Below are 12971 nucleotides of genomic sequence, written 5' to 3'. Positions count from 1 at the left end.
AACATTTACAATGCCACTGTTACTAAGAACCAGACATCTGGGAGCAGCTGGTGTGGGGCTGACTGAGTGGGGTGATCCTTTATGAGGTTGTACCCGAGCTCAGGACCTCTCAGGAGGTTGCAAGTCAACAAGGTTGCAAGTCAACAAGGGCTGCAGTCACCTCCAGACTCGACTGGAGCCGGAGAATCACTTACAAGCTGGTTCCAGGAAGGGGGAGGAGGGAGGTTATTGGCAAGGCTCAGTTCCTGGCTGACTGTTGGGCAGAAGTTTCAATTCCTTGCCGTGGGGGCCTCACCATAGAACTGCTTAGGATGTGGCAGCTGGCTTCTGCCAAAAGCAAGAGATTGGAGGGAAGGAGAGAGACTCTCATACAGAAGGCCCCGTCTTTTACAGTCTAATCCCAGCAGCGACATCCTTCTGCTCTCTAAGCACGATGTGCTGGGTACTGTTCTATCTCTTTAAATCTTCACAGCAGTTGGGGTGCCTGGGTGACTCAGTCCATGAAGTGTCTGCCTTCAGCTCAGGTCATGATCCCATGGTCCTGGGATCGAGCCCTGCATTGGGCTCCCTGCTCAGAGGAGAGCCTGCTTCTCCCTCTCCCTCAGCCTGCCTCTCTGCCTACCTGTGCTCTCTCTCTCTCTCTCTCTGTCAAATAAATAAAGAAAATCCTTAAAAAAATAAAATCTTCGCAGTAGCACTAACATCATAACTATCACCATCTCCATTGTAACAGATGAGGAAACTGAGGCTCAGAGTCTCCAGGGTCTGTGTGAGGCAGAACCAGGATCAAACACAGGCAGGCTGGGCCCAGGGTGGGCTCTCTTGGGACTGACATCTTTTTCCATAAGGAATATAAGCTTCTTGATCCCAGGCCCTATTTCTTTTGTACACATTGAGCATCTGTAAGTATTTGCTCATTAGCTTTAATATTAGTGGAAGGATTAGGCTTCTGTCCTTGGCACTGAAGTATATGGTGAAGCATAAACTTTATTCCTACCTTTCCGGAGCAAGTGATATAATACGTTATAATAGATAAACCCAGACTTCCATAGACTCGTAGGATTTGGAAGGAGTATTTTCCCAACTCTTTCTTTTTTATTAGTTCATTCATTTTTTTGAGAGAGAGAGAAAGGATGAGTGCAGAGGGAGAAGCAGAGTCCCCACAGAGCAGGGAGCCCGATCCTGGTACCCTGGGATCAGGACTGGAGCTCAAGGCAGAACCGACTGAGCCCCCCAGGTGGCCCCTGCCAACTCTCATTTTGCAAGTAAGAAAAGGGAAACCCAAAGAGAGTTAGCGGGTTGCTTCTGATCACATAGCTCGGCAGAACCAGGAAAGGAGCTCTGTCCTGTCAGGAGTCCGGTCTAGGGCAATGGCTCTCACTGGTCCTCAACTGGAGTGATTTTCCCCCTCACTGCCCCCACCCGGGGACACATCACATTGTCTGGAAACATTTTTCATTGTCACCACGGGGAAGAGGGTGCTACTGGCACCCAGTGAGTAGAGACCTGGGGTGCTGCTCAGCACCCTACAGTACCCAACACAGCCCCCTAGCAAAGAGTCACCCGGTCCCCAATGCCAGTAGTGCTGAGATGGAGAAACCCATCCCAGCCTATGGGACTCCCCAATTCCCTGTGAGGCGCTCTGTTCCTGCTTGCTTACATGCAGTCGCCTACCGTTGGACACCTTGTCTCATTCATCCTTGGTTCCAGTGCCCAGCAAAGTATGGGGCATGAAGTAAAAGCTCCGTGAATGGGAAGGACAGGGAAGGGAAGAAAGGAGAGTGGAAGACAGGGTGGAGGAAAGAAGAGAGAGAATGACAGGAAAAGATATCAGGCTTTTCTGGTGCACAAAGAAAGCCCAACACGACACATCAAGACCTCTGTGCATAAAACAGAAGAATTGACTTCTTGCATGTTGTTCCAGAGAGGAGGCTAACTCTAAACACCTTGATCACGCCTCGGCGTCAGTTAGGCCAATTCTAACAAAGTGAATTAAGGAGAGAACCCAGCTCTGCTACAGAAATTTTCCCCCTATTAAAGTCAGTCCTGATTGATAGGTGTGATGGAGCTGCTGAGGGACAAATGCACTACCCTTTTTAAAAATAACTAGTTCCTCAGAGGCGTCCGCTGGGAAAATTGCAGTAGTTACAGCTGCCACCGAGGAAGACGTAATAGACAGCTCTGGCTCCCAGGCCGCCGAGCTGCGGAGGAGGGCTGGCCACTGGGCCGTAAATCCGAATATCCAAGTACAGTTCATGCCTCTGCCCCCGACCGAATGACAAATGGCGGCCCTGTCAGAGCTGGCGGGAGATGCACTGCCCCCACCCCCAACCACGGGGGGACCATCTGTCAGCCACTCACTCTCAGGAATGGACGAGAAGAAGGCGGAGAAGTCAGCCTGTGGCTAGTGGGCAAGGAGACGGGGTCTCCGCGCCCAGAGACCTTCTCGGGAAATGCAGCTGCAGCCCCTTGTGGCAAATAAGACTCCACTGGCAACTAGAGGAGAACGTGGTTTCTCTGTGTTTTCAAGAGGGCAGGGCGAGCCCCTAGGAAATGCCGTGGAACCATCAGATAGAAACACGCTCGTGCATTCCTCCCCGGCTCCCTCCATCATTCTCCCCAGTGCACTCAACCAGGGAGCCCTCCCCTCTCGCTCGTGTGCCTCACCCAGAAGCCAAACAAGGCCTTCCGCAGAGTTCTTCCCAGACCCCACACCACGGTGATGGTGACGCTCTCGGGACGCCATGCCCCGCCTGCCTCTATGCTTCCCCGGCAGGTGCCTGGCACGCCTCACCCCATCACCCTACGGGCTGTGTAGATCAACCTGCCCTTGGCTGCCATCTGTGTGACCCGCAACACCGCCACCGCCCCCTGGCCCACCCCTGGGCCCACTTGCACGGAGCCCGTGGAGCTTAGGTGTGAAGACCCCTTACATGCCCAAGCCCCTCCCTAAGCCCTCTACTCTACCCGGTATTGGTGATTTTGTATTCCTTTTCCTAAACAGGACCCCTAAGTTGTATCTACAGCTCAAGCCCTGCAGGATCTGGCTCTTCCCTGCCTGCACTGCCCTGCACACGTTGCACAAAATGTTTTTTTATTTTATTTTATTTTATTTTATTTTATTTTATTTTATTTTATTTTATTTTATTTATTTATTTGACAGACAGCGATCACAAGTAGGCAGAGAGGCAGGCAGAGAGAGAGGAGGAAGCAGACTCCCTGCTGAGCAGAGAGCTGGATGTGGGGCTCAATCCCAAGACCCTGAGATCATGACCTGAGCCGAAGGCACAGGCTTTAACCCACTGAGCCACCCAGGTGCCCCGCACAAAATCTTAAAAAGGATTGGAGGATGGAAAAAAATGGATCCCTACCACAATCACAGTTAATTAGGAATCAGTATTTAACAAGACAGTGAATATTTCCGTTTCCTTTGGGCAGGCTCTATTCATGCTTCCTCTAGTGCTGGACCGAAAAAAAACCCCAAAAAACCAAAAAACAACAACAAAAAACAGCGGTGCCCTCTATCAGCCAGCCCAGCGATTCTCAAACTCCAGCAAGTGGCAGAATCCTGTGGACAACTTATTAAAACACCACCAGCTGGGCCCACGCCCAGAGTGTCTGGTTGAGTTAAGTCCAGAGCAGGCATTTCCAAAAATTGCCAGGAGTTGCTGCTGGCCAGAGGACCACACTCTGAGGACCCCTGAAGAGTCTGGGCAATGTCAACAAGGGTGACGCTTCTCAAAGGGGGGTGAAAAGTGATTCTTAGGGAAGTGGGACACAGAAATCTTATTCTTTTTATTACAAACCAGATATACAGCGCAGTGCACGAATAGATCCGGTGATGTTAAAACTTTATAGATGAGCAATCAGGGAAAAGATGTCTAAAAAGACTCCTTAGGGAGGAATAATGGAAAGAGAGTTAAGAACACTGATCCGGTCCAACTTTCTGCTCGATGCGGAGTCCCCGGCAGCCTGAGCCAGGACCCTTCCCTCCACCCCGCGTCTGATACTGTGGACGGAGCACTGGACAGGGAGTCCAAACACCCAGGTTCAAACGCCGTCTCTGCCCAGCAGTCGCTGTGGGTTCCTTCCACCCAAACCCACGTTCGTTTCTATACTGAAATAGAGAAAGTCGTGCTGACCAAAACTACCCTCAGAGGGAGGGCTATATGTGGTTGGGGGAGATACTTAAGGAAGCAGTTGCAAGGAGAGGGGCGAGCCCCCAGAGAGCATGGTGATAAGAGCCGTACGTTAACCGTCCCCTGCTGAGGGTGGGCCACATGGCCACCTTTCTTTGCTGAGCAACGGGAGCGTGAGAATGCGCCTTTTGAGAGCAGGAGACGATGACTCAGCACAAGAGAGGCCAGGCTGGCTCAGGGAAGCACAGAGACCCATGGTGGTGGTGGCAGCCCAGGACAGAGAGAAACGCCACAAACACACACACCCGGTCCCGCTTTGGGCAGTCTGCTGAGTGGCAGCTGTATGAAGTCTTTCTTCCTCCCCCCCTTCGAATTCCACACTGAGTTCCTTGTCTAACTAATGCTCATGGAACCAGGGGGCTCTTTGGGGGGACAGTCAAGAGGGGTCGAGTCTTCATTAATGTGTAGGCTCAAACACAGATTCACACGCGGGGACTGTCACGCCCCAGCGTTATACTTCTTATCTCTGTAACGACTGGCCCCATCTTCCAGGCCCCAAGCTGGGGAGCCCCCCAACCCTGGCATTCACCCAGGCAGGCCTCTTTCTGGCTCCCCGTCTCCGACTTCCTGAGACCTGCTCCCCTGAGTCTCCCCAGGGGGTTCTCCTTCTCACCTAGGCCCCAGCTCTGGGCCAGCGTGGCTCCCACCTCAAGATGCCTCCTGTAGACCTTTTCTGCATCTCTGGAGCCACACACCTCCTCGGGGAGGAATATCTCCCCCAGAGCACTGGGGCAGCTTCCCCCTTTACACCTACATTCTTTCTGGAAAAGATCTGAGGCAGTTCAGCATGAGTATATTCAAATGCCTCCATCCTGTCCCAGAGTGAATAACCACCTGAAGCCCTTCTTACTATTTTTTATGCTTTAAGTTTTTTGTTTCTTTTTTAAAGTCTATGCTCTAGTAATTCTTTGGCGATGACAGATCTTCTTCCAGAATGACAAGGAATTTAGAAACATTTTCAACTTATTTTTAACATCTGCGTCAATGAACAAAGAAATCATAGTTGGTGACAGGATGGGGAGGAAGGAGGAAGGGAACTTAATTAGCTCAGCTTTTCCTGGGACTTCCATCAGTGCGGGCTGAACTGGATGTGACATCTGATTGGGTCTAATCCCAAGAAGGAAAGGTACAATAAATTGCCACAAATATGCTTACCGGTTTTTACAACGCCATTTTTAAAACTTCTCTGCAGAAGCCAATTTCCTCATGAGGAAATGACTGTGCCAAGATTTTTCAGAATAAACAAACCCCAGTTTTCTTTCTTTTTTTTTTTTTTAAAAGATTTTATTTATTTATCAGAGTGGGGGAGAGAGCGAGCACAGGCAGACAGAATAGCAGGCAGAGGGAGGAGCAGGCTCCCTGCTGAGCAAGGAGCCCGATGTGCCACTCGATTCCAGGACGCTGGGATCATGACCTGAGCCGAAGGCAGCTGCTTAACCCACTGAGCCACCCAGGCGTCCCCCCAGTTTTCTTTCTTAGCGGAAGTCCGTTCATCGGGCTCTAACATGGAGATTCTGAGAACAGACATCAGGGCAATCTTGGGGCCGCTGGCTCTCCCATCCTTCTGGAATTTTCCGCAGCCTGAACTTGGGTAGGGAACCCGAGGACGACAAGATTAACCTGGTAGCTTTTATATACCTTGGTGTTAGAGGGCGGGAGTAAAACCACAGTTCAGCCCCATGCCTGGGTAGGCTAGAATTTAAAGAAATCCTGGAGCTGAGTGGGCCGAGAGGGAGGCATCGCTGCAGGTCTGGACCGAAGGCCTGGCTCCTTAACTGAAGGGCAAGGCCTGTAAGTTGGAGCCTCTCATGGGTCATGGTGACAGTGACATTGTCCGTGACAGCTCCTGGAATGTGGCAAGGAGCTCACTTACCACCATGTCATTCTCATTCTTTTTCTCTGCTGTTGCTCTGATGTCCCAGCCCAATTCTGAAACGCCTGGGCCCTTTCCCTCCCCTGAAGTCCCTTAGAACTCTCCACACCTGTCCCGCACATTGCTGTGCCCCACAGCGCTCTTTATGGACAGGACCCGCCTCCCCACCTGGCCTTACCTTACACACCTGGACAGCAGGCAGCGACATACCCACCCGTATAACCTGAGCACTACCCAGCACGCAGCAGGGGCCAAGTATATATTCCAAGAAAAGAGAGAAGCGAGTGCAGAACAAAAGAGAGAAACTTTGGGGCGGCTCTTATACTTGTGTTGGTAAATGTTGTGCTCACCTCCATGTAAATGTCTCCCTCCTTTGCAAAAGCATTATCATTCAGCTTGCCATTACTCTTGCTTTGGGGTGACAAATGTCAAAGCAGTCAGCTCCAGGTCACTCGTGTGTGGTCATTAGGGTATAACGTTCCAAAAGCAGAAGGAAATTTTCTAAAACTGGACTTTCAGTGCTAAAGAGAAGTACAAGACATGTTTATCCAACCACTTAGATGTATTCAGTAGGCAAGTCTGGAGCTGTTCCTATGCACGGACAGCATATCGGGTTTGGGGGTGCAGAAAGATGAATAAGACCTAGTTACCACGACCCTGAGCAGCTCTCAGCCTGTAGATCTTCTCTAATCATTCAGCAAAGATTCAATGAGCCCATGATGTAATGCAACACTTTACTTGGTCTTTCATTTTTTTAGAACAAACACCCCCATCATACGTGCCAGGCAGCACTGAAGATAGCTACAAACGTCAATAATTTATATAGCTACTTTATGAACATCGACTTTTACCTTTATAACAATTCTATGAGGTGAAGACAATTAATCAGCGATGACTACAGAGAGATAATCTCTTTTAATCCTCGCAGTTGAATGAGGACAACGTTGCTAATCCTGGAACAAAAATGAAGGAACTGAGGTTCAGAGAAGTTAACTAATTTGCCCAGAGTCACACAGCCTATTAAGTGGTAGAACCAGGAATTTATTTTCCTTCTGGAAGAAGAGAACTATGTGTGTTCCTTAAATTCTGGTCAGAATCTGTCACGGGATTGGCCTGCTAGTGATTCAGAGGCTGGAGGAGGAGGGCAGAGGGTCAGGAGCAGCCATGACTTCAGGGGCAGCACAGGCCCTAGGGTAACTGAGACCCTGGGGACACCAACGTATCTTTGGCAGAACCCCAAGAGGGCTCTGTCTGCATGGGAAGGGCCCCAGCTGTGGTCCCAGTGCCCACCTTCCTTACCTGCCATCCAAACAAACACCACCCCTGAGTTTCTTGTCACCAGGAGGTCAGGCTTCCCATTCCAGAGCAGGGTGAGGACAGGACTCAGCCCCCCATTGCCCACCAAGAGCACAGGGCACTGACGCCTGACTTTGTGAGGCCCAGCACCTGCCAGGATCCAAGTGCAGAACAAGATTCTGAGAGCAGAGAGCAGATGCAGAAGCCAAGGAGAGATCGCATATCAGGCCCCACCTGTGACTCTCCTCGGAGGAGACCCACTCTGTGGGGATGCACAGCCCTCAGAACCCAGGATAGACTTTACACACATACACGCTCCCTAGTCCTGTTTCCTCGGGTGGGCATTTTCCTAAGAAAACCAAAAAGCCCACTACCAAGCTCATGATGTCTTTGAAGATATGACAGGACATAATTTTCAAGGGGAAAAAAGGAAAAGATTTCTCAGAAAACCCCGTTTACTGCAGAACAGCGTACCCCCATTTGAAATCCTTGTCTGACAGAGTACGGCCCCCGTGGCATCTTAGAGTAAAATGAGCTCCATCCGGGCTTCTCAGGAACCCCAGGCTCCTCAGCTTAAGTGTCTCCTTAATAGTGAAGTTATTCCAGCCCCATCTAGGGCAATAAACTCTCACGGCAGAGGAAAATAAATACGCTGTTGTCAGAAACCGCAGGGCTAAAGCGATGACAGCTGCCTCTTCTAACTTTTTCTTTTTTATACCTGTGACCAGCCTTGGACCTCTCAGAAAAGAGACGGTGTCAGGGTTTCAGGCAGGCAAGATTTCAAGCCAAAGCTACAAAGAAATTCCCCTGATCTCCAGTTCTATCTCGGGAGGGCAAGCCCCCACAAATGTCAAAGGGGGCTTTTGGGAGCAGCCAGGCGAGGCAGAGCAAAGCGGGGTCTGGGGACTCCACTGCGATGTCCGCCAACCTTGAGGCCCCGGCTTGGTCTCTCCTCGCTGCTCTCAACAACTCATTTCCTAATTTTTTGGTTGTTAAGAACAGATTTCGGTTGTCTTCCTCTTTTTCTCCTTCTCCTGGTAATTTCAAATGTATCAAAAGAAAGGAAATATCTGCCATTGTCAGAAATAAGACCAAAATAACGTGGCACCATTAAACACCAGTGTCCTCATCACCAGAAATCAGCCCAGCGGGAGGAACAGCTCTCTAAGTACTATCAAGTGCCTGTGAACCACATGGCCTTGTTAGCTCAACACCAGGAGAGAGTGGGGCCAGCTGCCCCCGTTTGATAAGGCCTGTCATGTGGGGTGCCCAGGGGGCTCAGTCAGTGAGGCGTCTGGCTCTTAATTTAGGTTCAGGTCGTGATCTCAGGGTACCTGGGATCCAGCCCCACGTTGAGCTCTGAGCTCAGCAGGCAATCTGCTTGAAGATTCTCTCCTCTGCCCCTCCCCTACCCCAGAAAATAAATAAATAGATAGATGATAGATAGATAGATATAGATAATAAGGTCTGTCATGCTTCTGGTGGCAAAGAAACGATCTCCCAGTTCTTGAGTGGTACCGGGGACACGAGCACAGAAGAACAGAGCTCACATGGTCAGAAATTTTCACTCACATGAGGCTTCAAAACCTGAGCCCTACAGAAGCCGGAGGAACCACTCAGGCAAAGAGAATGGGAATTGCTCAGGCGCCAGGCATCAGAGGGTCCCCAGCGTTCTGCAGCACCTGAAGCCCGACGTGCCATGCTGGAAGAGAAGACCGGTCCTCACATGAGAAAGGTCCGAACGGGCAGGGCAGCCACGAGAAAGCTGTTGGGGTGTTAGGCCAGGCTGGGGCCGGTGGGGGCAGACACAGACCCACATGCCGATCTGACGGGAGCCTCTGCTCCATGCACTCCGCTCCGGCCCTGCCCCTGACCAGCCAGGTGGCCTCAGGCGGCTCATCCAATCCCTGAGTCTCAGCATCTTCATCTTTCAAGGTGGGATAATAAAAGCCTGTCTACTTCATAGGGCTGCCGAGAGGACTAAGTGATGTAATGTACCAAAAAAGGCATTTAGAGCAGGACTCGGCGCACAGGGAGTGCTCAGTAGCCGTTGTTGGGCCGGCAGCCTGGTGGGCCGGGATCTCTCTGAGGTGGCGCAAGCATTCCATGAGTCTAACAGTAGACTGTTTGCATGACCCAATCCACTGCTGTTAGAATGTTCCTCCCCTTATGGTAGCGAAAGTGTTTCCTTCATACTCCACCCAGCCTCATACCAGCCTTTCTCTTCTTTGGCTAAATATCCCTTCATTGGGTCCTCAGGTGACGTGGTTGCCAGTCCCCTCACCCTTACGTCCGTCTTCATGGAACAAGCTCAAGTTGCTAACTCTCCAGCTCTCCAGCCAGTTCCCACCCAAACCAACAGTCCAAGGCCAAAACCATCACCCCCGTCACAGAGCATCCACTTCCATTCCCGGGACTTCAGATCGCATTCCCGGGGCTGCGGGCTGCTGGTCAGCTCTGCGGGAGCCAGCGCCACACAGCTCCACGAGGGCCCCGTTCGCCGGAGGTGGCTGCTCCTCCTTTGGTCCGCCCCCACCCCCACCACACTGGGCCTCTGAGAGAGGAATCCAACTGCTTGGAGTCTCCTTCGGCAGCCAATCTGGAAGGAATTTCTTAGAGAGGATGGCAGTCACCTCGGCTGCATTCCGTCTCCCTCAACCCTATCCTCACGGAATGCCCCCTGCCTCGGCTGCGCTTGGCCCCCTCTGCAGCCCCTGTCTGCCCTGCTCTGGTCTCACACAAACCCCTGTGTGGGACTCCTTCCCCCACAGCCTGTGCCTTACACCTGGGCCTCCTTAGCCCAGGACAGGAAAGACCATCTAGCAAAGAGATGGCCACGCCGCCCACGGCGTCGTTGGGGACAAGGGCGTTGTTTCGTTGCCTTCGTTGATCTTTAAAACCACGGCAATGCCAGAACCCAGAAATAGAAGCCACAGCCGGCCTGCGTGGGGTGGCACACTGGCTCAACTCTGCCACAACTGAAAGGGCACGTTTCCACAAAAGACACTCGGCCAGCTGTTCCAGGATGGCCACTGGTGGGGGGAGGGGCCCTGCGAGCTCAGGGGCTGAGGAGAAGGCCCAGCAAAGGGGCCCCAGGCACCAGCCACTCACCCTTCATTCCCAGTCAACTGCCCACAGTTCCAAGTCCAGACCCCTAGCTTCTAAGAAACCCATGCCGGCGGCAATATTCTCTCGCCGGGTGCTACCAGCTGTCAAGAGGCCCCCTCTGATAAAGCAGTAGTGTTTTTCCTGGATACACAGGCTCAAATTGTGCTAGACTCCAAGCCCTGCTGGCTTCCCCCACCCCCGACCCCTGCTGAAGGCAGACACCACTGGGTGTGTTGGGCCCACCAGACAAGTACCAACACATTTACCTGTATTGATCCACTCAGAAACAGCTGGTTTTCATAATGGTGAAACTACTTGGAATTCCTCCTTTCTCTTACCTTCTCAAGTGCTGCCTTTTTTTTTTTTTAAGATTTTTATTTATTTATTTGACAGAGATCACAAGTAGGCAGAGAGGCAGGCAGAGAGAGAGAAAGGGAAGCATGCTCCCCACGAAGCAGAGAGCCCGATGCGGGGCTCGATCCCAGGATCCTGGGATCATGACCTGAGCTGAAGGCAGAGGCTTTAACCCACTGAGCCACCAAGGCACCCCTCAAGTGCATTCTTAACCGAAAGCAAAAACTATGTTCTCTTTTTTGTCTCTGAAAAAAAAAAAAAAAGCCAAACTACCTTGACTTGACTTGACTCACTATTAAACACACAAATGGGATCACCCCTGATCTTGGAGTGTGATCTGCCATCTGTCTGCAGGTCACATGACATATCTGTGGTTGAATAACTTCTTTGAATTATGCCTTCCCCGTTCTCCCAGGAAAGTACAGGTAGTTGTTCCACTTTGATAACCAAAGAGGATCACCAAAGCGGCCCCTCCTAAAATAAGGAGAAAGTAGTGGTCCCTGGGATGAATTTCGGCTTCTGGAATTCTGGAATGCAGAAAGGGCAGTTTACCAGTAACTTGAAAACCTAGACCTAGACTGCCACCCACACGTCGGTGAGACCCGTCATCCCCAGAGCAGTATGAGTCCTGCTGGTTCCTTTCGTGACAAGTGACCTGAGCACACGTCTCGGGGGTTTTATTAGGGCTCAGTGGTTCCTGTGGGGGTAGAAAGAATCTTAACACTCACACTTTGATAAAACAGAAAATGCCTTTCCTAGCTCCCTGCTTTCCTGTGGGCGCCTCCTCACCCTCTTTATTAGTGTGGAGCTAAGCAAATGTGTTAATATGGGAACGTTTGCATGCATCGCCTTTGCTCTGAAATGAAGCTGTTTTCTTCCCCAAATGCAGTGTCGGCGGCTGAGGGAGCATCTTTAAGACTAAAGTTGTTTCTGTAAAGGTTCTCATCAGTCCTGGCTTCTTCGATGCCTTTTTCTCCCCATTCCTTCTTGCATCCTGTCCAGGGTAAAGAACCAACCAACGTGTCCTACCCCAGTGAAAGGACTGTGACGTTTGAACCCTTCTCTCTTGCTACTTTTTCTCACCATTCTATGCATCTTCCTTTCTTCCTGCCTGGCCTCTCAGCCCTGCTCTCTCCGGGGCACGAGTGGCAGCCAGTCCTCCCTTTACAACCCCCCAGAGCACTCGTGTCCCATCCTAAATCAAGGCAGACCACGGGCCGTAACTCTTTTGGTAACTGCCAAGAGGAATAACGAACAAAACCAAGCCAAATGAAGTATAATATAGAGGATAAGGGGGGAATGGAGGCGAGGGGGAGCACATGGTCAGAATCCTCTCTTCGCTATTTACTCAAATCTGTAAGTTCTCGGTGTTGTCTGGAAACACATCAGTCTATAGCCAATGGTTCAGAGAGGATAGAATCCATCGGACGCAACACCTTGCCGTCCAGCCAAATGATGAGCCGCACTTGTCATTCTGATTCCAGCCCAAGTCTTCCTGAATGTCCCTAACTCTTATTGGACATTCCACAAATCCCGGGTTTTCGGAGTCAGCCAAGGGTGATTGAGAAAGCCACGACTGTAGAATCAGGAAGACTCCGATTGGAATCCTAGAGGAGCCACCCACTAGCTACAGGAAGGTGATTCGTTCTGAGTGTCAGTTTCCCCAGCTGCAGAGGGAAGCGATGCCATCCAACACAAGGGCCTGGTTGAGAATCACATGAGCACATGCTAGCCTAGCAGGTGTTCAGTAAATACATATAATCTCCTTCAAAATTCGGGGTGCCTGGGTGGCTCAGTCGGGTAAGCCTCTGCCTTCGGTTCCAGTCATGATCCCAGAGTTCTGGGATCGAGCCCCACATCGAGCTCTCTGCTCAGCGGGGAGCCTGCTTCCTCCTCTCTCTCTCTCTTTCTGCCTGTCTCTCTGCCTATGTGATCTGTCTGTCAAATAAATAAATAAAATCTTTAATTCTCCCTCAAAATTCACTTCTTGTCACCACAGGCATAGCCCTAGTTCTTTCATGCCTTTCTAAAGAATAACAGTGAGAATAAAGACCGCCAGCTCTTCAGCAAGCCTGGGCCCTCCATGGGCTCTGCTTTGCCACGTCATTCACAGGGATGCAGCCTTGTCGCCTGGAGGTCAG

At 51.1% G+C, this 12971-nt stretch overlaps 1 protein-coding gene across 1 annotated transcript in view; it reads left to right on the top strand.

Moving 5' to 3' along the window:
* Positions 1-12971, top strand: part of LIPC (lipase C, hepatic type) — a 128856-nt gene that overhangs the window by 53062 nt on the left and 62823 nt on the right. The window lies entirely within an intron of this gene.

The sequence above is a fragment of the Mustela nivalis genome (assembly GCF_964662115.1).
Source record: "Mustela nivalis genome assembly, chromosome: 6".
Classification (NCBI taxonomy): domain Eukaryota; kingdom Metazoa; phylum Chordata; class Mammalia; order Carnivora; family Mustelidae; genus Mustela; species Mustela nivalis.
This window is presented reverse-complemented; position numbering and strand designations above follow the sequence as displayed.